The following is a 27,600-nucleotide window of genomic DNA, read 5'->3' on the forward strand; positions in this document are numbered from 1 at the left end:
ACAATGCCGCCTTAACTGCAAGATGAGTGAGACTTCTTAGAGTCTGTGCTTTGATCCTTTCTACTGTGAGACCAGTATTAGTTTCCGATACACCACTGCAGGTTCCATGTATTCGTTGGACCTTCGCATTGACGATGAAACACGAAACCGAATCGGAGCTAAATACAAAAGGCACAATGCCGAAATAAGTACAAGAATAGAGACTCTTCTTACAGTCGGTGCTTTGAGCATTCCCCGTGAGACCAGTATTAGTTTCCGATACACCACTGCAGGTTCAATGTATTCCTTAGACATACACATTGACGATGATACACTGAAATTACATCGGAATTAATTACAAATGGCACAATGCCGCCACAAGTGCAAGAATAGAGACCCCTCTTACAGTCGGTGCTTTGAGCATTCCCTGTGAGACCAGTATTAGTTTCCGATACACCACTGCAGGTTCAATGTATTCCTTAGACATACACATTGCCGAAGAAACACAGAAATCACATCGGAATTACATACAAAAGGCACAATGCCGCCTTAAGTCTTACGTACAAGAATAGAGACTCTTCTTATGGTCCGTGTTTTGAGCATAACCTGTGAGACCAGAATTAGTTTCCGATACACCACTCCAGGTTCAATGTATTCCTTGGACATACTCATTGACGATGAAACACTGAAATTACATCGGAATTAAATACAAATGGCACAATGTCGCCAAGGGTGCAAAAATAGAGACTCCTCTTACAGTCGGTGCTTTGAGCATTCCCTGTGAGATCAGTATTAGTTTCCGATACATCACAGCAGGTACAATGTATTCCTTGTACCTTCACATTGACGATGAAACACAGAAATCGCATCGGAATTAAATACAAAAGGCACAATACCGCCTTAAGTACAAGATTAGAGACTCTTCTAACAGTCGGTGCTTTGAGCATTCCCTGTGAGACCAGTATTAGTTTCTGATACACCACTGCAGGTTCAATGTATTCCTTGGACATACACATTGACGATGAAACACAGATATCGCATCGGAATTAAATACAAATGGCACAATGCCGCCTTACGTACAAGAATAGAGACTCTTCTTACAGTCGGTGCTTTGAGCATTACCTGTGAGGCCAGTATTAGTTTCCGATACACCACTCAAGGTTCAATGTATTCCTTGGTCATACTCATTGACGATGAAACACTGAAATTACATCGGAATTAAATACAAAAGGAACAATGCTGCCTTAACTGCAAGATGAGTGAGACTTCTTAGAGTCTGTGCTTTGATCCTTTCTACTGTGAGACCAGTATTAGTTTCCGATACACCACTGCAGGTACAATGTATTCCTTAGACATACACATTGTCGATGAAACACAGAACTCGCATCGGAATTAAATACAAAAGGCACAATGCCACCTTTCGTACAAGAATACAGACTCTTCTTACAGTCGGTGCTTTGAGCATTCCCTGTGAGACCAGTATTAGTTTCCGATACACCACTCCAGGTTTAAAAGTTTTCCCTGGACATACTCATTGACGATGAAACACTGAAATTACATCGGAATTAAATACAAAAGGAACAATGCCGATATAACTGCAAGGTGAGTGAGACTTCTTAGAGTCTGTGCTTTGATCCTTTCCTGTGAGACAAGTATTAGTTTCCGATACACCACGGCAGGTTCAATGTATTCTTTGGACCTTCGCATTGACGATGAAACACAGAAATCATATCGGAATGAAATACAAAAGGCACAAAGCAGCCTTAAGTACAAGAATAGAGACTCTCCTTACAGTCGGTGTTTGAGCATTCCCTGTGAGACCAGTATTGGTTTCCGATACACCACTGCAGATTCAATGTATTTCTTGGACATACAGATTGACGATGAAACACAGAAATCACATCGGAATTAAATACAAAAGGCACAATGCCGCCTTACGTACAAGAGGAGAGACTCTTCTTACGGTCGGTGCTTTGAGCATTACCTGTGAGACCAGTATTAATTTCCCATTCACCACTCCAGGTTCAATGTATTCCTTGGACATACTCATTGACGATGAAACACTGAAATTACATCGGAATTAAATACAAATGGCACAATGTCGCCATAGGTGCAAGAATAGAGACTCCTCTTACAGTCGGTGCTTTGAGCATTCCCGGTGAGACCAGTATTAGTTTCCGATACACCACAGCAGGTACAGTGTATTCCTTGTACCTTCACATCAACGATGAAACACAGAAAACGCATCGGAATTAAATACAAAAGGCACAATGCCGCCTTAAGTACAAGAATAGAGACTCTTCTAACAGTCGGTGCTTTGAGCATTCCCTGTGAGACCAGTATTAGTTTCTGATACACCACTGCAGGTTCAATGTATTCCTTGGACATACACATTGACGATGAAACACAGATATCGCATCGGAATAAATACAAAAGGCACAATGCCGCCTTACGTACAAGAATAGAGACTCTTCTTACAGTCAGGCTTTGAGCATTACTTGTGAGACCAGTATTAGTTTCCGATACACCACTCATAGTTCAATGTATTCCTTGGACATACTCATTGACGATGAAACACTGAAATTACAACGGAATTAAATACCAAAGGAACAATGCCGATATAACTGCAAGGTGAGTGAGACTTCTTAGAGTCTGTGCTTTGATCCTTTCCTGTGAGACAAGTATTAGTTTCCGATACACCACTGCAGGTTCAATGTATTCTTTGGACCTTCGCATTGACGATGAAACACAGAAATCATATCGGAATGAAATACAAAAGGCACAATGCAGCCTTAAGTACAAGAATAGAGACTCTCCTTACAGTCGGTGTTTGAGCATTCCCTGTGAGACCAGTATTGGTTTCCGATACACCACTGCTGATTCAATGTATTTCTTGGACATACACATTGACGATGAAACACATAAATCACATCGGAATTAAATACAAAAGGCACAATGCCGCCTTACGTACAAGAGGAGAGACTCTTCTTACGGTCGGTGCTTTGAGCATTACCTGTGAGACCAGTATTAATTTCCCATACACCACTCCAGGTTCAATGTATTCCTTGGACATACTCATTGACGATGAAACACTGAAATTACATCGGAATTAAATACAAATGGCACAATGTCGCCATAGGTGCAAGAATAGAGACTCCTCTTACAGTCGGTGCTTTGAGCATTCCCGGTGAGACCAGTATTAGTTTCCGATACACCACAGCAGGTAGAGTGTATTCCTTGTACCTTCACATCGACGATGAAACACAGAAAACGCATCGGAATTAAATCCAAAAGGCACAATGCCGCCTTAAGTACAAGAATAGAGACTCTTCTAACAGTCGGTGCTTTGAGCATTCCCTGTGAGACCAGTATTAGTTTCTGATACACCACTGCAGGTTCAATGTATTCCTTGGACATACACATTGACGATGAAACACAGATATCGCATCGGAATAAATACAAAAGGCACAATGCCGCCTTACGTACAAGAATAGAGACTCTTCTTACAGTCAGGCTTTGAGCATTACTTGTGAGACCAGTATTAGTTTCCGATACACCACTCAAGGTTCAATGTATTCCTTGGACATACTCATTGACGATGAAACACTGAAATTACATCGGAATTAAATACAAAAGGAACAATGCCGCCGTAACTGCAAGATGAGTGAGACTTCTTAGAGTCTGTGCTTTGATCCTTTCTACTGTGAGACCAGTTTTAGTTTCCCATACACCACTGCAGGTTCAATGTATTCCTTGGACCTTCGCATTGACGATGAAACACAGAAATCGAATCGGAACTAAATACAAAAGGCACAATGCCGCAATAAGTACAAGAATAGAGACTCTTCTTACAGTCGGTGTTTTGAGCATTCCCTGTGAGACCAGTATTAGTTTCCGATACACCACTCCAGGTTCAATGTTTTCCCCGGACATACTCATTGACGATGAAACACTGAAATTACATCGGAATTAAATACAAAATGAACAATGCCGATATAACTGCAAGGTGAGTGAGACTTCTTAGAGTCTGTGCTTTGATCCTTTCCTGTGAGACCAGTATTAGTTTCCGATACACCACTGCAGGTTCAATGTATTCTTTGGACCTTCGCATTGACGATGAAAACAGAAATCATATCGGAATGAAATACAAAAGGCACAATGCAGACTTTAGTACAAGAATAGAGACTCTTCTTACAGTCGGTGTTTGAGCATTCCCTGTGAGACCAGTATTAGTTTCCGATACACCACTGCAGATTCAATGTATTCCTTGGACATATACATTGACGATGAAACACAGAAATCACATTGGAATTAAATATAAAAGGCACAATGAGGCCTTACGTACAAGAGGAGAGACTCTTCTTACGGTCGGTGCTTTGAGCAGTACCTGTGAGACCAGTATTAGTTTCCGATACGCCACTCCAGGTTCAATGTATTCCTTGGACATACGCATTGACGATGAAACACTGAAATTACATTAGAATTAAATACAAAAGAAACAATGGTGCCTTAACTGCAAGATGAGTGAGACTTCTTAGAGTCTGTGCTTTGATCCTTTCTACTGTGAGACCAGTATTAGTTTCCGATACACCACTGCAGGTTCCATGTATTCGTTGGACCTTCGCATTGACGATGAAACACGAAATCGAATCGGAGCTAAATACAAAAGGCACAATGCCAAAATAAGTACAAGAATAGAGACTCTTCTTACAGTCGATGCTTTGAGCATTCCCCGTGAGACCAGTATTAGTTTCCGATACACCACTGCAGGTTCAATGTATTCCTTAGACATACACATTGACGATGATACACTGAAATTACATCGGAATTAATTACAAATGGCACAATGCCGCCATAAGTGCAAGAATAGAGACCCCTCTTACAGTCGGTGCTTTGAGCATTCCCTGTGAGACCAGTATTAGTTTCCGATACACCACTGCAGGTTCAATGTATTCCTTAGACATACACATTGCCGAAGAAACACAGAAATCACATCGGAATTACATACAAAAATCACAATGCCGCCTTAAGTCTTACGTACAAGAATAGAGACTCTTCTTATGGTCCGTGCTTTGAGCATAACCTGTGAGACCAGAATTAGTTTCCGATACACCACTCCAGGTTCAATGTATTCCTTGGACATACTCATTGACGATGAAACACTGAAATTACATCGGAATTAAGTACAAATGGCACAATGTCGCCAAGGGTGCAAAAATAGAGACTCCTCTTACAGTCGGTGCTTTGAGCATTCCCTGTGAGATCAGTATTAGTTTCCGATACATCACAGCAGGTACAATGTATTCCTTGTACCTTCACATTGACGATGAAACACAGAAATCGCATCGGAATTAAATACAAAAGGCACAATACCGCCTTAAGTACAAGATTAGAGACTCTTCTAACAGTCGGTGCTTTGAGCATTCCCTGTGAGACCAGTATTAGTTTCTGATACACCACTGCAGGTTCAATGTATTCCTTGGACATACACATTGACGATGAAACACAGATATCGCATCGGAATTAAATACAAAAGGCACAATGCCGCCTTACGTACAAGAATAGAGACTCTTCTTACAGTCGGTGCTTTGAGCATTACCTGTGAGGCCAGTATTAGTTTCCGATACACCACTCAAGGTTCAATGTATTCGTTGGACATACTCATTGGCGATGAAACACTGAAATTACATCGGAATTAAATACAAACGGAACAATACTGCCTTAACAGCAAGATGAGTGAGACTTCTTTGAGTCTGTGCTTTGATCCTTTCCTGTGAGACCAGTATTAGTTTCCGATACACCAATGCAGGTTCAATGTATTCCACGGACCTTCGCATTGACGAAGAAACACAGAAATCGCATCGGAACTGAATACAAAATGCACAATGCCGCAATAAGTACAAGAATAGAGACTCTTCTTGCAGTCGGTGCTTTGAGCATTCCCTGTGAGACCAGTATTACTATCCGATACACTACTGCAGGTTCAATGAATTCCTTAGACATACACATTGACAATGAAACACTGAAATTACATCGTTATTAAATACAAAAGGCACAATGCCGCCCTAAGTACAAGAATAGAGACTCTTCTTACAGTCGGTGCTTTGAACATTCCCAGTGAGACCAGTATTAGTTTCCGATACACCACCGCATGTTCAATGCATTCCTTGGACATACACATTGACGATGAAACACAGAACTCGCATCGGAATTAAATACAAAAGGCACAATGCCGCCTTTCGTACAAGAATAGAGACTCTTCTTATAGTCGGTGCTTTGAGCATTCCCTGTGAGACCAGTATTAGTTTCCGATACCCCACTCCAGGTTCAATGTTTTCCCTGGACATACTCATTGACGATGAAACACTGAAATTACATCGGAATAAAATACAAAAGGAACAATGCCGATATAACTGCAAGGTGAGTGAGACTTCTTAGAGTCTGTGCTTTGATCCTTTCCTGTGAGACCAGTGTTAGTTTCCGATACACCACTGCAGGTTCAATGTATTCCTTGGACCTTCGCATTGACGATGAAACCCAGAAATCATATCGGAATGAAATACAAAAGGCACAATGCCGCCTTAAGTACAAGAATAGAGACTCTTCTTACAGTCGGTGTTTGAGCATTCCCTGTGAGACCAGTATTAGTTTCCGATACACCACTGCACATTCAATGTATTCCTTGGACATACACATTGACGATGAAACACAGAAATCACATCGGAATTAAATACAAAAGGCACAATGCCGCCTTACGTACAAGAATAGAGACTCTTCTTACGGTCGGTGCTTTGAGCATTACCTGTGAGACCAGTATTAGTTTCCGATACACCACACCAGGTTCAATGTATTCCTTGGACATACTCATTGACGATGAAACACTGAAATTACATCGGAATTAAATACAAAAGGAACAATGCCGCCTTAACTGCAACATGAGTGAGACTTCATAGAGTCTGTGCTTTGATCCTTTCCTGTAAGACCAGTATTAGTTTCCGATACACCACTGCAGGTTCAATGTATTCCTTAGACATACACATTGACGATGAAACACTGATATTACATCGGAATTAAATACAAAAGGCAAAGTGCCGCCATACGTGCGAGAATAGAGAATCTTCTTCCAGTCGGTGCTTTCACCATTGCCTGTGAGACCAGTATTAGTTTCCGATACACCACTAAAGGTTCAATGTATTCCTTGGACATACTCATTGACGATATAACACTGAAAATACATCGGAATTAAATACAAATGGCACAATGTCGCCAAGGGTGCAAAAATAGAGACTCCTCTTACAGTCGGTGCTTTGAGCATTCCCTGTGAGATCAGTATTAGTTTCCGATACACCACAGCAGGTACAATGTATTCCCTGTACCTTCACATTGACGATGAAACACAGAAATCGCTTCGGAATTAAATACAAAAGGCACAATGCCGCCTTAAGTACAAGAATAGAGACTCTTCTTACAGTCGGTGCTTTGAGCATTACCTGTGAGACCAGTATTAGTTTCCGATACACCACTCAAGGTTCAATGTATTCCTTGGACATACTCATTGACGATGAAACACCGAAATTACATCGGAATTAAATACAAACGGAACAATACTGCCTTAACAGCAAGATGAGTGAGACTTCTTTGAGTCTGTGCTTTGATCCTTTCCTGTGAGACCAGTATTAGTTTCCGATACACCAATGCAGGTTCAATGTATTCCACGGAACTTCGCATTGACGATGAAACACAGAAATCGCATCGGAACTGAATACAAAATGCACAATGCCGCAATAAGTACAAGAATAGAGACTCTTCTTACAGTCGGTGCTTTGAGCATTCCCTGTGAGACCAGTATTAGTTTCCGATACACCACTGCAGGTTCAATGAATTCCTTAGACATACACATTGACGATGAAACACTGAAATTACATCGGAATTAAATACAAAAGGCACAATGCCGCCTTAAGTACAAGAATAGAGACTCTTCTTACAGTCGGTGCTTTGGGCATTCCCTGTGAGACCAGTATTAGTTTCCGATACACCACCGCAGGTTCAATGCATTCCTTGGACATACACATTGACGATGAAACACAGAACTCGCATCGGAATTAAATACAAAACGCACATTGCCGCCTTTCGTACAAGAATAGAGACTCTTCTTACTGTCGGTGCTTTGAGCATTCCCTGTGAGACCAGTATTAGTTTCCGATACACCACTCCAGGTTCAATGTTTTCCCTGGACATACTCATTGACGATGAAACACTGAAATTACATCGGAATTAAATACAAAAGGAACAATGCCGATATAACTGCAAGGTGAGTGAGACTTCTTAGAGTCTGTGCTTTGATCCTTTCCTGTGAGACCAGTGTTAGTTTCCGATACACCACTGCAGGTTCAATGTATTCCTTGGACCTTCGCATTGACGATGAAACCCAGAAATCATATCGGAATGAAATACAAAAGGCACAATGCCACCTTAAGTACAAGAATAGAGACTCTTCTTACAGTCGGTGCTTTGAGCATTCCCTGTGAGACCAGTATTAGTTTCCGATACACCACTGCAGGTTCAATGAATTCCTACGACATACACATTGACGATGAAACACTGAAATTACATCGGAATTAAATACAAAAGGCACAATGCCGCCTTAAGTACAAGAATAGAGACTCTTCTTACAGCCGGTGCTTTGAGCATTCCCTGTGAGACCAGTATTAGTTTCCGATACACCACCGCAGGTTCAATGCATTCCTTGGACATACACATTGACGATGAAACACAGAACTCGCATCGGAATTAAATACAAAAGGCACAATGCCGCCTTTCGTACAAGAATAGAGACTCTTCCTACTGTCGGTGCTTTGAGCATTCCCTGTGAGACCAGTATTAGTTTCCGATACACCACTCCAGGTTCAATGTTTTCCCTGGACATACTCATTGACGATGAAACACTGATATTACATCGGAATTAAATACAAAAGGCAAAATGCCGCCATACGTGCGAGAATAGAGAATCTTCTTCCAGTCGGTGCTTTGACCACTCCCTGTGAGACCAGTATTAGTTTCCGATACACCACAGCAGGTACAATGTATTCCTTGGACCTTCACATTGACGATGAAACACACACATCGCATCGGAATTAAATACAAAAGGCACAATGCCGCTTTAAGTACAAGAATAGAGACCCTTCCTACAGTCGGTGCTTTGAGCATTCCCTGTGAGACCAGTATTAGTTTCCGATACACCACTGCAGGTTCAATGTATTCCTTGGACATACACATTGACGATGAAACACAGAAATCGCATCGGAATTAAATACAAAACGCACAATGCCGCATTACGTACAAGAATAGAGACTCTTCTTACAGTCGGTGCTTTGAGCATTCCCTGTGAGACCAGTATTAGTTTCCGATACACCACTCCAAGTTCAATGTATTCCTTGGACATAGTCATTGACGATGAAACACTGAAATTACATCGCTATTAAATACAAAAGGAACAATGCCGCCTTAATTGGAAGATGAGTGAGACATCTTAGAGTCTGTGATTTGATCCTCTCCTGTGAGACCAGTATTAGTTTCCGATACACCACTGCAGGTTCAATGTATTCCTTGGACCTTCGCATTGACGATGAAACACAGAAATCGCATCGGAACTAAATACAAAAGGCACAATGCCGCAATAAGTACAAGAATAGAGACTCTTCTTACAGTCGGTGCTTTGAGCATTCCCTGCGAGACCAGTATTAGATTCCGATACACCACTGCAGGTACAATGTATTCCTTGGACCTTCTCATTGACGATGAAACACAGAAATCGCATCGGAATTAAATACAAAAGGCACAATGCCGCTTCAGTACATGAGTAGAGACTCTTCTTACAGTCGGTGTTTTGAGCATTTCCTGTGTTCCAGTATTAGTTTCCGATACACCACTGCAGGTTCAATGTATTCCTTGGACCTTCGCATTGACGATGAAACACAGAAATCGCATCGGAACTAAATACAAAAGGCACAATGCCACAATAAGTACAAGAATAGAGACTCCTCTTACAGTCGGTGCTTTGAGCATTCCCTGTGAGACCAGTATTAGTTTCCGATACACCACTGCAAGTTCAATGAATTCCTTAGACATACACATTGACGATGAAACACTGAAATTACATCGGAATTAAATACAAAAGGCACAATGCCGACATAAGTGCAAGAATAGAGACTCTTCTTACAGTCGGTGCTTTCAGCTTTCCCACTGAGACCAGTATTAATTTCCGATACACCACTGCAGGTTCAATGTATTCCTTAGATATACACATTGTCGAAGAAACACTGAAATTACATCGGAATTAAATACAAAAATCACAATGCCGCCATAAGTGCCAGAATAGGGACTCTTCTTACAGTCGGTGCTTTGAGCATTCCCTGTGAGATCAGTATTAGTTTCCGATACACCACTGCAGGTACAATGTATTCCTTGGACCTTCACACTGACGATGACACACGGAAATCGCATCGGAATTAAATACAAAAGGCACAATGCCGCCTTAAGTACAAGAATAGAGACTCTTCTTACAGTCGGTGCTTTGAGCATTCCCTGTGAGACCAGTATTAGTTTCCGATACACCACCGCAGGTTCAATGCATTCCTTGGACATACACATTGACGATGAAACACAGAACTCGCATCGGAATTAAGTACAAAAGGCACAATGCCGCCTTTCGTACAAGAATAGAGACTCTTCTTACAGTCGGTGCTTTGAGCATTCCCTGTGAGACCAGTATTAGTTTCCGATACACCACTCCAGGATCAATGTTTTCCCTGGACATACTCATTGACGATGAAACACTGAAATTACATCGGAATTAAATATAAAAGGAACAATGCCGATATAACTGCAAGGTGAGTGAGACTTCTTAGAGTCTGTGCTTTGATCCTTTCCTGTGAGACCAGTGTTAGTTTCCGATACACCACTGCAGGTTCAATGTATTCCTTGGACCTTCTAATTGACGATGAAACCCGGAAATCATATCGGAATGAAATACAAAAGGCACAATGCCGCCTTAAGTACAAGAATAGAGACTCTTCTTACAATCGGTGTTTGAGCAATCCCTGTGAGACCAGTATTAGTTTCCGATACACCACTGCACATTCAATGTATTCCTTGGACATACACATTCACGATGAAACACAGAAATCACATCGGAATTATATACAAAAGGCACAATACCGCCTTACGTACAAGAATAGAGACTCTTCTTACGGTCGGTGCTTTGAGCATTACCTGTGAGACCAGTATTAGTTTCCGATACACCACACCAGGTTCAATGTATTCCTTGGACATACTCGTTGACGATGAAACACTGAAATTACATCGGAATTAAATACAAAAGGAACAATGCCACCTTAACTGCAAGATGAGTGAGACTTCATAGAGTCCGTGTTTTGATCCTTTTCTGTGAGACCAGTATTAGTTTCCGATACACCACTGCAGGTTCAATGTATTCCTTGGACCTTCGCATTGACGATGAAACACAGAAATCGCATCGGAACTAAATACAAAAGCACAATGCCGCAATAAGTACAAGAATAGGGACTCTTCATACAGTTGGTGCTTTGAGCATTCCCTTTGGGACCAGTATTAGTTTCCGATACACCACTGCAGGTTCAATGTATTCCTTAGACATACACATTGACGATGAAACACTGATATTACATCGGAATTAAATACAAAAGGCAAAATGCCGCCATACGTGCAAGAATAGAGAGTCTTTTTCAGTCGGTGCTTTGAGCATTCCCTGTGAGACCAGTATTAGTTTCCGATAGACCACAGCAGGTACAATGTATTCCTTGGACCTTCACACTGACGATGAAACACACACATCGCATCGGAATTAAATACAAAAGGCACAATGCCGCCTTAACTACAAGAATAGAGACGCTTCCTACAGTCTGTGCTTTGAGCATTTCCTGTGAGACCAGTATTAGTTTCCGATACACCACTGCAGGTTCAATGTATTCCTTGGACCTTCATATTGACGATGAAACACAGAAATCGCATCGGAACTAAATACGAAAGGCACAATGCCGCAATAAGTACAAGAATAGAGACTCCTTTTACTGTCGGTGATCTGAGCATTCCCTGCGAGATTAGTATTAGTTTCCGATACACCACTGCAGGTTCAATGTATTCCTTAGACATACACATTGACGATGAAACACAGAAATTGCTTCGGAATTTAATACAAATGGCACAAAGCCGCCTTAAGTACAAGAATAGAGACTCTTCTTACAGTCGGTGCTTTGAGCATTCCCTGTGAGACCGGTATTACATTCCGATACACCACTCCAGGTTCAATGTATTCCTTGGACATACTCATTGACGATGTAACACTGAAATTACATCGGAATTAAATACAAAAGGAACAATGCCGCATTAACTGCAAGATGAGTGAGACTTCTTAGAGTCTGTGCTTTGATCCTTTCCAGTGAGACCTGTATTAGTTTCCGATACACCACTGCAGGTTAAATGTATTTCTTAGACATACACATTGACGATGCAACACTGAAATTACTTCGGAATTAAATACAAAAGGCACAATGCCGCAATAAGTGCAAGATAAGAGACTCTTCTTCCAGTCGGTGCTTTGAGCATTCCCTGCGAGACCAGTATTAGTTTCCGATACACCACTGCAGGTACAATGTAGTCCTTGGACCCTCACATTGTCGAAGAAACACAGAAATGGCATCGGAATTAAATACAAATGGCACAATGTCGCCTTAAGTACAAGAATAGAGAGTCTTCTTACAGTCGGTGTTTTGAGCATTCCCTGTGAGACCAGTATTAGTTTCCGATACACCACTGCAGGTCCAATGTATTCCTTGGACATACGCATGGACGATGAAACACAGAAATTACATCAGCATTAAATACAAAAGGCACAATGCCGCCTTAAGTGCAAGAAGCGTGAGACTTCTTAGACTCTGTGCTTTGATCCTTTCCTGTGAGACCAGTATTAGTTTCCGATACACCACTGCAGGTCAATGTGTTCCTTGCACCTTCACATTGACGAAGAAACACAGTAATCGCATCGGAATTAAATACAAACGGCACAATGCCGCCTTAAGTACATGAAAAGATACTGTTCTTACAGTCGGTGCTTTGAGCATTCCCTGTGAGACCAGTATTAGTTTCCGATACACCACTGCAGGTTCAATGTATTCCTTGGACCTGCACATTGTAAATGAAACGCAGAAATCGCATTGGAATTAAATACAAAAGTCACAATGCCGCCTAAGGACAAGTATAGAGACTCTCCTTACAGTCGGTGCTTTGAGCATTCCCTGTGAGACCAGTATTAGTTTCCGATACACCACTGGAGGTTGAATGTGTTCCTTTGACATTCACATTGACGATAAAACACTGAAATTAAATCGGAATTAAACACAAAAAGGACAATGCCGCCTTAAGTACAAGAATAGAGACTCTTCATATAGTCGGTGTTTTGAGGAATCCCTGTGAGACCAGTATTAGTTTCCGATACACCAGTGCAGGTTCATTGTTTTCCTAGGACCTTCACATTGACGATGAAACACAGAAATCGCATCGGAATTAAATACAAGAAGCACAATGCCGCCATAAGTACAAGAATAGAGACCCTTCTTACAGTCGGGGCTTTGATCATTCCTTGTGAGACCAGTATTAGTTTCCGATACACCACTGCAATTTCAGTGTATTCCTTGGACCTTCACATTGACGATTAAACAAAGAAATCGCATCGGAATTAAATACAAAAGCCGCAATGCCGCCTTAAGTACAAATTTAGAGACTCTTCTTACAGTCGGTGCTTTGAGCATTCCCTGTGAGATCAGTATTAGTTTCCGATACACCACTGCAGAAACAATGTATTCCTTGGACCTTCACATTGACGATGACACACAGAAATCGCATCGGAATTAAATACAAAAGGCACAATGCCGCCTTAAGTACAAGAATAGAGACTCTTCTTACAGTCGGTGCTTTGAGCATTCCCTGTGAGACCAGTATTAGTTTCCGATACACCACCGCAGGTTCAATGCATTCCTTGGACATACACATTGACGATGAAACACAGAACTCGCATCGGAATTAAATACAAAAGGCACAATGCCGCCTTTCGTACAAGAATAGAGACTCTTCTTACAGTCGGTGCTTTGAGCATTCCCTGTGAGACCAGTATTAGTTTCCGATACACCACTGCAGGTTCAATGTATTCCTTAGACATACACATTGACGATGAAACACTGATATTACATCGGAATTAAATACAAAAGGCAAAATACCGCCATACGTGCAAGAATAGAGAATCTTTTTCAGTCGGTGCTTTGAGCATTCCCTGTGAGACCAGTATTAGTTTCCGATAGACCACAGCAGGTACAATGTATTCCTTGGACCTTCACACTGACGATGAAACACACACATCGCATCGGAATTAAATACAAAAGGCACAATGCCGCCTTAACTACAAGAATAGAGACCCTTCCTACAGTCTGTGCTTTGAGCTATTCCTGTGAGACCAGTATTAGTTTCCGATACACCACTGCAATTTCAGTGTATTCCTTGGACCTTCACATTGACGATTAAACAAAGAAATCGCATCCGAATTAAATACAAAAGCCGCAATGCCGCCTTAAGTACAAATATAGAGACTCTTCTTACAGTCGGTGCTTTGAGCATTCCCTGTGAGACCAGTATTAGTTTCCAATACATTAGTGCAGGTTCAGTGTATTCCTTGGACCTTCGCATTGACGATGAAACACAGAAATCGCATCGGAACTAAATACAAAAGCACAATGCCGCAATAAGTACAAGAATAGTGACTCTTCTTACAGTTTGTGCTTTGAGCATTCCCTTTGGGACCAGTATTAGTTTCCGATACACCACTGCAGGTTCAATGTATTCCTTAGACATACACATTGACGATGAAACACTGATATTACATCGGAATTAAATTCAAAAGGCAAAATGCCGCCATACGTGCAAGAATAGAGAATCTTTTACAGTCGGTGCTTTGAGCATTCCCTGTGAGACCAGTATTAGTTTCCGATAGACCACAGCAGGTACAATGTATTCCTTGGACCTTCACACTGACGATGAAACACACACATCGCTTCGGAATTAAATACAAAAGGCACAATGCTGCCTTAACTACAAGAATAGAGACCCTTCCTACAGTCTGTGCTTTGAGCATTCCCTGTGAGACCGGTATTACTTTCCGATACACCACTCCAGGATCAATGTATTCCTTGGACATACTCATTGACGATGTAACACTGAAATTACATCGGAATTAAATACAAAAGGAACAATGCCGCATTAACTGCAAGATGAGTGAGACTTCTTAGAGTCTGTGCTTTGATCCTTTCCTGTGAGACCAGTATTAGTTTCCGATACACCACTGCAGGTTAAATGTATTTCTTAGACATACACATTGACGATGCAACACTGAAATTACTTCGGAATTAAATACAAAAGGCACAATGCCGCCATAAGTGCAAGAATAGAGACTCTTCTTCCAGTCGGTGCTTTGAGCATTCCCTGTGAGACCAGTTTTAGTTTCCCATACACCACTGCAGGTTCAATGTATTCCTTGGACCTTCACATTGAAGATGAAGTACAGAAATGGCATCGGAATTTAATACAAATGGCACAATGCCGCCTTAAGTACAAGAATAGAGACACTTCTTACAGTCGGTGCTTTGAGCATTCCTGTGAGACCAGTATTAGCTTCCAATCCACCATTGCAGATTGCATGTATTCCTTGGACATACGCATTGACGATGAAATACTGAAATTACATCGGAATTCAATACAAAAGGCACAATGCCGACTTAAGTACAAGTATAGAGACTCTTCTTACAGTCGGTGCTTTGAGCATTCCCTGTGAGACCAGTATTAGTTTCCGATACACCACTGCAGGTCCAATGTATTCCTTGGACATACGCATTGACGATGAAACACAGAAATTACATCAGCATTAAATACAAAAGGCACAATGCCGGCTTAAGTGCAAGAAGCGTGAGACTTCTTAGACTCTGTGTTTTGATCCTTTCCTGTGAGACCAGTATTAGTTTCCGATACACCACTGCAGGTTCAATGTGTTCCTTGCACCTTCACATTGACGAAGAAACACAGTAATGGCATCGGAATTAAATACAAACGGCACAATGCCGCCTTAAGTACATGAAAAGATACTGTTCTAATAGTCGGTGCTTTGAGCATTCCCTGTGAGACCAGTATTAGTTTCCGATACACCACTGCAGGTTCAATGTATTCCTTGGACCTGCACATTGAAAATGAAACGCAGAAATCGCATTGGAATTAAATACAAAAGTCACAATGCCGCCTAAGGACAAGTATAGAGACTCTTCTTACAGTCGGTGCTTTGAGCATTCCCTGTGAGACCAGTATTAGTTTCCGATACACCACTGGAGGTTGAATGTATTCCTTTGGCATTCACATTGACGATAAAACACTGAAATTAAATCGGAATTAAACACAAAAGGGACAATGCCGCCTTAAGTACAAGAATAGAGACTCTTCATATAGTCGGTGCTTTGAGGAATCCCTGTGAGACCAGTATTAGTTTCCGATACACCAGTGCAGGTTCAATGTTTTCCTTGGACCTTCACATTGACGATGAAACACAGAAATCGCATCGGAATTAAATACAAGAAGCACAATGCCGCCATAAGTACAAGAATAGAGACCCTTCTTACAGTCGGGGCTTTGAGCATTCCTTGTGAGACCAGTATTAGTTTCCGATACACCACTGCAATTTCTGTGTATTCCTTGGACCTTCACATTGAGGATGAAGCACATAAATCGCATCGGAATGAAATACAATAGGAACAATGCCGCCTTAAGTACAAGAATAGAGACTTTTCTTACAGTCGGTGCTTGGTGCATTCCCTGTGAGACCAGTATTAGATTCCGATACACCATTGCAGGTTCAATGTATTCCTTGGAGATCACATTGACGATGAAACACAGAATACGCATCGGAATTAAATACAAAACGCACAATGCCGCCATAAGTACAGGAATAGAGACTCTTCTTACAGTCGGTGCTTTGAGCATTCCCTGTGAGACCAGTATTACTTTCCGACACACCACTGCCGGTTCAATGTATTCCTTGGACCTTGTAATTGACGATGATACACAGAAATCGCATTGGAAGCAAATACAAAAGGCACAATGCCGCCTTAAGTACAAGAATAGAGACTCTTCTTACAGTCGGTGCTTTGAGCATTCCCTGTGAGACAAGTATTAGTTTCCGATACGCCACTGTAGGCTCAATGTATTCCTTGAACCCTAAAATTTGACGATGATACACAGAAATCGCATCGGAATTAAATACAAAGGGCACAATGCCGCCTTAAGTACAAGAATAGACACTCTTCTTACAGTCGGTGCTTTGAGCATTCCCTGTGAGACCAGTATTAGTTTCAGATACACCACTGCAGGTTCAATGTATTTCTTGGACCTTCACATTGACGATGAAACACAGAAATGGCATCGGAATTAAATACAAAAGACACAATGCCGCCTTAAGTACAAGAATAGAGACTCTTCTTACAGTCGGTGCTTTGAGCATTCCCCGTGAGACCAGTATTAGTTTCCGCTACACCTCCGCAGGTTCAGTTTATTCCTTGGACCTTCACATTGACGATGAAACACAGAAATGGCATCGGAATTAAATACAAAAGGCAAAATGCCACCTTAAGTACAAGAATAGAGACTCCTCTCACAGTCGGTGCTTTGAGCATTCCCTGTGAGACCAGTATTAGTTTCCGATACACCACTGCAGGTTCAATGAATTCCTTGTACTTTCACATTGACGATGAAACACAGAATTCGCATCGGAATTAAATCCAAAACGCTCAATGCCGCCTTATGTACAAGAATACAGACTCAACTTACAGTCGGTGCTTTGAGCATTCCCTGCGAGACCAGTATTAGTTTCCGATACACCACTGCAGGTTCAATGTATTCTTTGGACCTTCACATTGACGATGAAACACAGAAATCGCATCGGAATCAAATACAAAAGGCACAATGCCGCCTTCAGTACAAGAATAGAGACTCTTCTTACAGTCGGTGCTTTGAGCATTCCCTGTGAGACCAGAAATAGTATCCGATACACCACTGCAGGTTCAGTCTATTCCTTGGACATACACATTGACGATGAAACACTGAAATTACATCGGAATTAAATACAAAAGGGACAATGCCGCCTTAAGTACAAGAATAGAGACTCTTCTTACCGTCGGATCTTTGAGCATTCCCTGTGAGACCAGTATTAGCTTCCGATACACCACTGGAGGTTCAATGAATTCCTTGGACATTCACATTAACGATGAAACACTGAAATTACATCGGAATTAAATACAAAATTCACAATGCCGCCTTAAGTACAAGGATATAGAGACTGTTCTTACCGTCGGTGCTTTGAGCATTCCCTGTGAGACCAGTATTAGTTTCCGCTACACCTCTGCAGGTTCAGTTTATTCCTTGGACCTTCACATTGACGATGAAACACAGAAATGGCATCGGAATTAAATACAAAAGGCACAATGCCGCATTAAGTACAAGAATAGAGACTCTTCTTACAGTCGGTGCTTTGAGCATTCCCTGTGAGACCAGTATTAGTTTCCGCTACACCTCCGCAGGTTCAGTTTATTCCTTGGACCTTCACATTGATGATGAAACACAGAAATGGCATCGGAATTAAATACAAAAGGCAAAATGCCGCCTTAAGTACAAGAATAGAGACTCTTCTCACAGTCGGTGCCTTGAGCATTCCCTGTGAGAGCAGTATTAGTTTCCGATACACCACTGCAGGTTCAATGTATTCCTTGGACCTTCACATTGACGATGAAACACACAAATCGCATCGGAATTAAACCCAAAACGCTCAATGCCGCTTTATGTACAAGAATACAGACTCTACTTACAGTCGGTGCTTTGAGCATCCCCTGTGAGACCAGTATTAGTTTCCGATACACCACTGCAGGTTCAATGTATTCCTTGGACCTTCACATTGACGATGAAACACAGAAATCGCATCGGAAGCAAATACAAAAGGCACAATGCAGCCTTAGGTACAAGAATAGAGACTCTTCTTACAGTCGGTGCTTTGAGCATTCCCTGTGAGACCAGTAATAGTATCCGATACACCACTCCAGGTTCAATCTATTCCTTGGACATACACATTGACGATGAAACACTGAAATTACATCGGAATTAAATACAAAAGGGACAATGCCGCCTTAAGTACAAGAATAGAGACTCTTCTTACCGTCGGTGCTTTGAGCATTCCCTGTGAGACTAGAATTAGTTTCCGATACACCACTGGAGGTTCAATGAATTCCTTGGACATTCACATTGACGATGAAACACTGAAATTACATCGGAATTAAATACAAAATTCACAATGCCGCCTTAAGTACAAGTATAGAGACTGTTCTTACCGTCGGTGCTTTGAGCATTCCCTGTGAGACCAGTATTAGTTTCCGCTACACCTCTGAAGGTTCCGTTTATTCCTTGGACCTTCACATTGACGATGAAACACAGAAATGGCATCGGAATTAAATACAAAAGGCACAATGCCGCCTTAAGTACAAGAATAGAGACTCTTCTTACAGTCGGTGCTTTGAGCATTCCCTGTGAGACCAGTATTAGTTTCCGTTACACCTCTGCAGGTTCAGTTTATGCCTTGGACCTTCACATTGACGATGAAACACAGAAATGGCATCGGAATTAAATACAAAATGCACAATGCCGCCTTAAGTACAAGAATAGAGACTCTTCTTACAGTCGGTGCTTTGAGCATTGCCTGTGAGACCCGTATTAGTTTCCGATACACCACTGCGGGTTCAATGTGTTCCTTGGAACTTCACATTGACGATGAAACATAGAAATCGCATCGGAATTAAATACAAAAGGCGCAATGCCGCCTTAAGTACAAGAATAGAGACTCTTCTTACAGTCGGTGCTTTGAGCATTCCCTGTGAGACCAGTATTAGATTCCGCTACACCACTGCAGGTTCAGTTTATTCCTTGGAACTGCACATTGACGATGAAACACAGAAATGGCATCGGAATTAAATACAAAAGGCACAATGCCGCCTTAAGTACAAGAATAGAGACTCCTCTTACAGTCGGTGCTTTGAGCATTCCCTGTGAGACCAGTATTAGTTTCCGCTACACCTCTGCATGTTCAGTTTATTCCTTGGACCTTCACATTGACGATGAAACACAGAAATGGCATCGGAATTAAATACAAAATGCACAATGCCGCCTTAAGTACAAGAATAGAGACTTTTCTTACAGTCGGAGCTTTGAGCATTCCCTGTGAGACCAGTAGTAGTTTCCGATACACCACTGCAGGTTCAATGTATTCCTTGGAACTTCACATTGACGATGAAACACAAAAATCGCATCGGAATTAAATACAAAAGGCACAATGCCGCCTTAAGTACAAGAATAGAGACTCTTCTTACAGTCGGTGCTTTGAGCATTCCCTGTGAGACCAGTATTAGTTTCCGCTACACCTCTGCAGGTACAGTTTATTCCTTGGACCTTCACATTGACGATGAAACACAGAAATGGCATCGGAGTTAAATACAAAAGGCACAATGCGCCTTAAATACAAGAATAGGGTTTCTTCTTACAGTCGGTGCTATGAGCATTCCCTCTGAGACCAGTATTAGTTTCCGCTACACCTCTGCAGGTTCAGTTTATTCCTTTGACCTTCACATTGACGATGAATCACAGAAATGGCATCGGAATTAAACACAAAAGGCACAACGCCGCCTTAAGTACAAGAATAGAAACACTTCTTACAGTCGGTGCTTTGAGCATTCCCTGTGAGACCAGTATTAGTTTCTGATACACCACTGCAGGTTCAATGTATTCCTCGGACATACACATTGACGATGAAATACTGATATCACATCGGAATTAAATACAAAAGGCACAATGCCGAAATAAGTGCAAGAAGAATGAGACTTCTCAGAGTCTGTGTTTTGATCCTTTCCTGTGCGACCCTTATTAGTTTTCGATACGCCACTGCAGGTTCAATGTATTCCTTGGACCTTCACATTGACGATGAAACACAGAAATCGCATCGGAATCAAATACAAAAGGCACAATGCCGCCTTAAGTACAAGAATAGAGACTCTTCTTACAGTCGGTGATTTGATAATTTCCTGTGAGACCAGTATTAGTTTCCGATACACCACTGCAGGTTCAATGTATTCCTTGGACCTTCACATTGACGATGAAACACAGAAATCGCATCGGAATTAAATACAAAACGTACAATGCAGCCATAAGTACAGGAATAGAGACTCTTCTTACAGTCGGTGCTTTGAGCATTCCCTGTGAGACCAGTATTAGTTTCCGACACACCACTGCCGGTTCAATGTATTCCTTGGACCTTGAATTTGACGATGATACACAGAAATCGCATCGGAAGCAAATACAAAAGGCACAATGCCGCCTTAAGTACAAGAAAAGAGACTCTTCTTACAGTCGGTGCTTTGAGCATTCCCTGTGAGACCTGGATTAGTTTCCGATACACCACTGCAGGTTCAATGGTTTCCTTGGACCTTCACATTGACAATGAAACACAGAAATCGCATCGGAATTAAATCCAAAACGCTCAATGCCGCCTTATGTACAAGAATACAGACTCTACTTACAGTCGGCGCTTTGAGCATTCCCTGTGAGACCAGTATTAGTTTCCGATACACCACTGCAGGTTCAATGTATTCCTTGGACCTTCACATTGACGATGAAACACAGAAATCGCATCGGAATCAAATACAAAAGGCACAATGCCGCCTTAAGTACAAGAATAGAGACTCTTCTTACAGTCGGTGCTTTGAGCATTCCCTGTGGGACCAGTAATAGTATCCGATACACCACTGCAGGTTCAATCTATTCCTTGGATATACACATTGACGATGAAACACTGAAATTACATCGGAATTATATAAAAAGGGACAATGCCGCCTTAAGTACAAGAATAGAGACTCTTCTTACCGTCGGTGCTTTGAGCATTCCCTGTGAGACCAGTATTAGTTTCCGGTACGCCACTGGAGGTTCAATGAATTCCTTGGACATTCACATTGAAGATGAAACACTGAAATTACATCGGAATTAAATACAAAATTCACAATGCCGCCTTAAGTACAAGAATAGAGACTGTTCTTACCGTCGGTGATTTGAGCATTCCCTGTGAGACCAGTATTAGTTTCCGCTACACCTCTGCGGGTTCAGTTTATTCCTTGGACCTTCACATTGACGATGAAACACAGAAATGCATCGGAATTAAATACAAAAGGCACAATGCCGCCTTAAGTACAAGAATAGAGACTCTTCTTACAGTCGGTGATTTGAGCATTCCCTGTGAGACCAGTATTAGTTTCCGCTACACCTCTGCAGGTTCAGTTTATTCCTTGGACCTTCACATTGACGATGAAACACAGAAATGGCATCGGAATTAAATACAAAAGGCACAATGCCGCCTTAAGTACAAGAATAGAGACTCTTCCTACAGTCGGTGCTTTGAGCATTCCCTGTGAGACCAGTATTAGTTTCCGATACACCACTCCAGGTTCAATGTATTCCTTGGACATACACATTGACGATGAAACACTGAAATTACATCGGAATTAAATACAAAAGGGACAATGCAGCCTTAAGTGCAAGCTATGTGAGACTTCTTAGAGTCTGTGCTTTGATCCTTTCCTGCGAGACCAGTATTAGATTCCGATACACCACTGCAGGTTCAATGTATTCCTTGGACATACACGTAGACGAAGAAACACTGAAATTACATCGGAATAAAATATGAAAGGCACAATGCCGCCTTAAGTGCTAGAGTAGAGACTCTTCTTACAGTCGGTGCTTTGAGCATTCCCTGTGAGACCAGTATTAGTTTCCGATACACCAGAGCAGGTTCATTGTATTCCTTGGACATACACATTGACGATGAAACACCGAAATTACATCGGAATTAAATATAAAAGGCACAATGACTCCTTAAATACAAGAAGAGTGAGACTTCTTATAGTCTGTCTTTTGATCTATTCCTGTGAGACCAGTATTAGTCTCCGATACACCACTGCAGGTTCAATGTATTCCTTGGACATACACATTGACGATGAAACACAGAAATAGCATCGGAATTAAATACAAAAGGCACAATGGCGCCCTAAGTGCAAGAAGAGTGAGTCTTCTTAGAGTCTGTTCTTTGATCCTTTCCTGCGAGACCAGTATTAGATTCCGGTACACCACTTCAGGTTCAATGTATTCCTTGGACCTTCAGATTGACGATGAAGCACAGAAATCGCATCGTAATTAAATACAAAAGTTACAATGCCGCCTTAAGTACTAGAATAGAGACTCTTCATACAGTCGGTGCTTTGAGCAGTCCCTGTGAGACAGTATTAGTTTCCGATACACCACGGCAGGTTCAATGTATTCCTTGGACTTACACATTGACGATCAAACACCGAAATTACATCGGAATTAAATACAAAAGGCACAAATCCGCATCATGTGCATGAAGCGTGAGACGTCTTAGAGTCTGTGCTTTGATCCTTTCCTGTAAGAACAGTATTAGTTTCCGATACTCCACAGCAGGTTCAATGTATTCCTTGGAGATACACATAGACGATGAAACACAGAAATCGCATCGGAATTAAATACAAAAGGCACAATGCCGCCTTAAGTACAAGAATAGGGACTCTTCTTGAAGTCGGTGCTTTGAGCATTCCGTGTGAGACCAGTATTAGATTCCGATACACCACTGCACGTTCAATGTATTCCTTGGACATACACATTGACGATGAAACACAGAAATCGCATCGGAATTAAATGCAAATGGCACAATGCCGCCTTAAGTACAAGAATAGAGACTCTTCTTACAGTCGGTGCTTTGAGCATTCCCTGTGAGACCAGTATAAGTTTTCGATACACCACTGCAGGTTCAATGTATTCTTTGGACCTTCACATTGACGATGTAACACAGAAATCGCATCCGAATTCAATACAAAATACACAATGCCGCCTTAAGTACAAGAATAGAGACTCTTCTTACAGTCGGTTCTTTGAGCATTCCCTTTGAGACCAGTATTAGTTTCCGATACACCATAGCAGGTTCAATGTATTCCTTGGACCTTCACATTGACGATGAAACACAGAAATCGCATCGGAATGAAATACAAAAGGCACAATGCCGCCTTAAGTACAAGAATATAGACTCTTCTTACAGTCGGTGTTTGAGCATTCCCTGCGAGACCATTATTAGTTTCCGATACGCCACTGCAGGTTCAATGTATTCCTTGGACCCTCACATTGACGATGAAACACAGAAATCGCATCGGAATTAAATACAAACTCCATAATGCCGCCTTAAGTACAGGAATAGGGACTCTTCTTGCAGTCGGTGCTATGAGCATTCCCCGTGAGACCAGTATTAGCTTGCGATACACCTCTGGAGGTTCAATGTATTCATTGGACATAGACATTGACGATGAAACACAGAAATCGCATCGGAATTAAATACAAAAGGCACAATGCCGCCATAAGTACAAGAATAGAGACTCTTCTTAGGGTTGGTGCTTTGAGCACTCCGTGTGAGACCAGTATTAGTTTCCGATACACCACCGTAGGTTCAATGTATTCATTGGACATACACAATGACAATGGAACACTGAAATTACATCTGAATTAAATACAAATGGAGAGTGAAACTTCTTAAAATCTGTGCTTTGATCCTTTCCTGTGAGACCGGTATTAGTTTCCGATACCCCACTGCAGATTCAATGTATTCCACGGACTTTCAAATAGACGATGAAACACTGAAATATCATCGGAATTAAATACAAAAGGCACAAGCCGCCTTAAGTGCAAGAAGCGTGACACTTCTTGGAGTCTGTGCTTTGATCCTTTCCTGTGAGACCAGTATTAGTTTCCGATACACCACTGCAGGTTCAATGTGTTCCTTGGACCTTCACATTGACGATGAAACACAGAAATCGCATTGGAATTAAATACAAAAGGCACAATGCTGCCCTAAGTACAAGAATAGAGACTCTTCTTGGAGACGGTGCTTTGAGCGATCCGTGTGATACCAGTATTAGTTTCCCATACACCACTGCAGGTTCAATGTATTCCTTGGACATACACATTGACGATGAAACACAGAAATCCCATCGGAATTAAGTACAAAAGGCACAATGCTCCGTAAGTACAAGAATAGAGACTCTTCTTGAAGTCGCTGCTTTGAGCCTTCCGTGTGAGACCAGTATTAGTTTCCCATACACCACTTCAGGCTCAATGTATTCCTTGGACCTTCACATTGACGATGAAGCACAGAAATCGCATCGGAATTAAATACAAAAGTTACAATGCCGCCTTAAGTACAAGAATATAGACTCTTCTTACAGTCGGTGCTTTGAGCATTCCCTGTGACGCCAGTATTAGTTCCCGATACACCACTGCAGGTTCAATGTATTCCTTGGAAATGCACATTGACGATGAAACACAGAAATCGCATCGGAATTAAATACAAAAGGCACAATGCCGCCATAAGTACAAGAATAGAGACTCTTCTTAAGGTTGGTGCTTTGTGCATTCCGTGTGAGACCAGTATTAGTTTCCGATACACCACTGCAGGTTCAATGAATTCGTTGGACATACACAATGACAATGAATCACTGAAATTACATCGGAATTAAATACAAAAGAACAATGCCGCCTTAAGTGCAAGATATTTGAGACTTCTTAGAGTCTGTGCTTTGATCCTTTCCTCTGAGACCAGTATTGGTTTCCGATACATCACTGCAGGTTCAATGTGTTCCTTGGACCTTCACATTGACGATGAAACACAGAAATGGCATTGGAATTAAATACAAAAGGCACAATGCCGCCCTAAGTACAAGAATAGAGACTCTTCTTACAGTCGGTGTTTTGAGCATTCCCATTGAGACCAGTATTAGTTTCCCATACACCACTGCAGGTTCAATGTATTCCCTGGACATACACATTGACGATGAAACACAGAAATCGCATCGGAATTAAGTACAAAAGGCACAATGCCTCCTTAAGTACAAGAAAAGAGACTCTTCTTAAGGTCGGTGCTTTGAGCATTCCGTGTGAGACCACTATTAGTTTCCGATACACCACTGCAGGTTCAATGTATTCCTTGGACATACACAATGACAATGAAACACTGAAATTACATCTAAATTAAATACAAATGGAACATTTCCGCCTTAAGTGCTAGAAGAGTGAAACTTCTTAAAATCTGTGCTTTGATCCTTTCCTGTGAGACCAGTATTAGTTTCCGATACACCACTCCAGGTTCAATGTATTCCTTGGACATACACATTGACGATGAAACACTGAAATTACATCGGAATTAAATACAAAAGAGACAATGCCGCCTTAAGTGCAAGCTATGTGAGACTTCTTAGAGTCTGTGCTTTGATCCTTTCCTGTGAGACCGGTATTAGCTTCCAATACATCACTGCAGGTTCAATGTGTTCCTTGGACCGTCACATTGACGATGAAACACAGAAATGGCATTGGAATTAAATACAAAATTCACAATGCCGCCCTAAATACAAGAATAGAGACTCTTCTTACAGTCGGTGTTTTGAGCATTCCCTGTGAGACCAGTATTAGTTTCCGATACACCACTGCAGGTTCAATGTATTCCTTGGACATACACGTTGTCGATGAAACACTGAAATTACATCGGAATTAAATATAAAAGGCACAATGCCGCCTTAAGTGCAAGAGTAGAGACTCTTCTTACAGTCAGTGCTATGAGCATTCCCTGTGAGACCATTATTAGTTTCCGATACACCACAGCAGGTTCATTGTATTCCTTGGACATACACATTGACGATGAAACACCGAAATTACATGGGAATTAAATACAAAAGGCACAATGACTCCTTAAATGCAAGACGAGTGAGACTTCTTATAGTCTGTGCTTTGATCAATTCCTGTGAGACCAGTATTAGTTTCCGATACACCACTGCAGGTTTAATGTATTCCTTGGACATACACATTGACGATGAAACACAGAAATAGCATCGGAACTAAATACAAAAGGCACAATGGCGCCCTAAGTGCAAGAAGAGTGAGTCTTCTTAGAGTCTGTTCTTTGATCCTTTCCTGCGAGACCAGTATTAGATTCCGGTACACCACTTCAGGTTCAATGTATTCCTTGGACCTTCAGATTGACGATGAAGCACAGAAATCGCATCGGAATTAAATACAAAAGTTACAATGCCGCCTTAAGTACAAGAATAGAGATTCTTCTTACAGTCGGTGCTTTGAGCATTACCTGTGAGACCAGTATTAGCGTCCGATACACCACTGCAGGTTCAATGTATTCCTTGGAAATTCACATTGACGATGAGACACAGAAATCGGATCGGAATTAAGTACATAAGGCACAATGCCGCCTTAAGCACAAGAATAGAGACTCTTCTTACAGTCGGTGCTTTGAGCATTCCCTGTGAGACCAGTATTAGTTTCCGATACACCACAGCAGGTTCAATGTAT

The sequence above is a fragment of the Schistocerca americana genome, unplaced genomic scaffold, assembly GCF_021461395.2.
Source record: "Schistocerca americana isolate TAMUIC-IGC-003095 unplaced genomic scaffold, iqSchAmer2.1 HiC_scaffold_13, whole genome shotgun sequence".
NCBI classification, from domain to species: domain Eukaryota; kingdom Metazoa; phylum Arthropoda; class Insecta; order Orthoptera; family Acrididae; genus Schistocerca; species Schistocerca americana.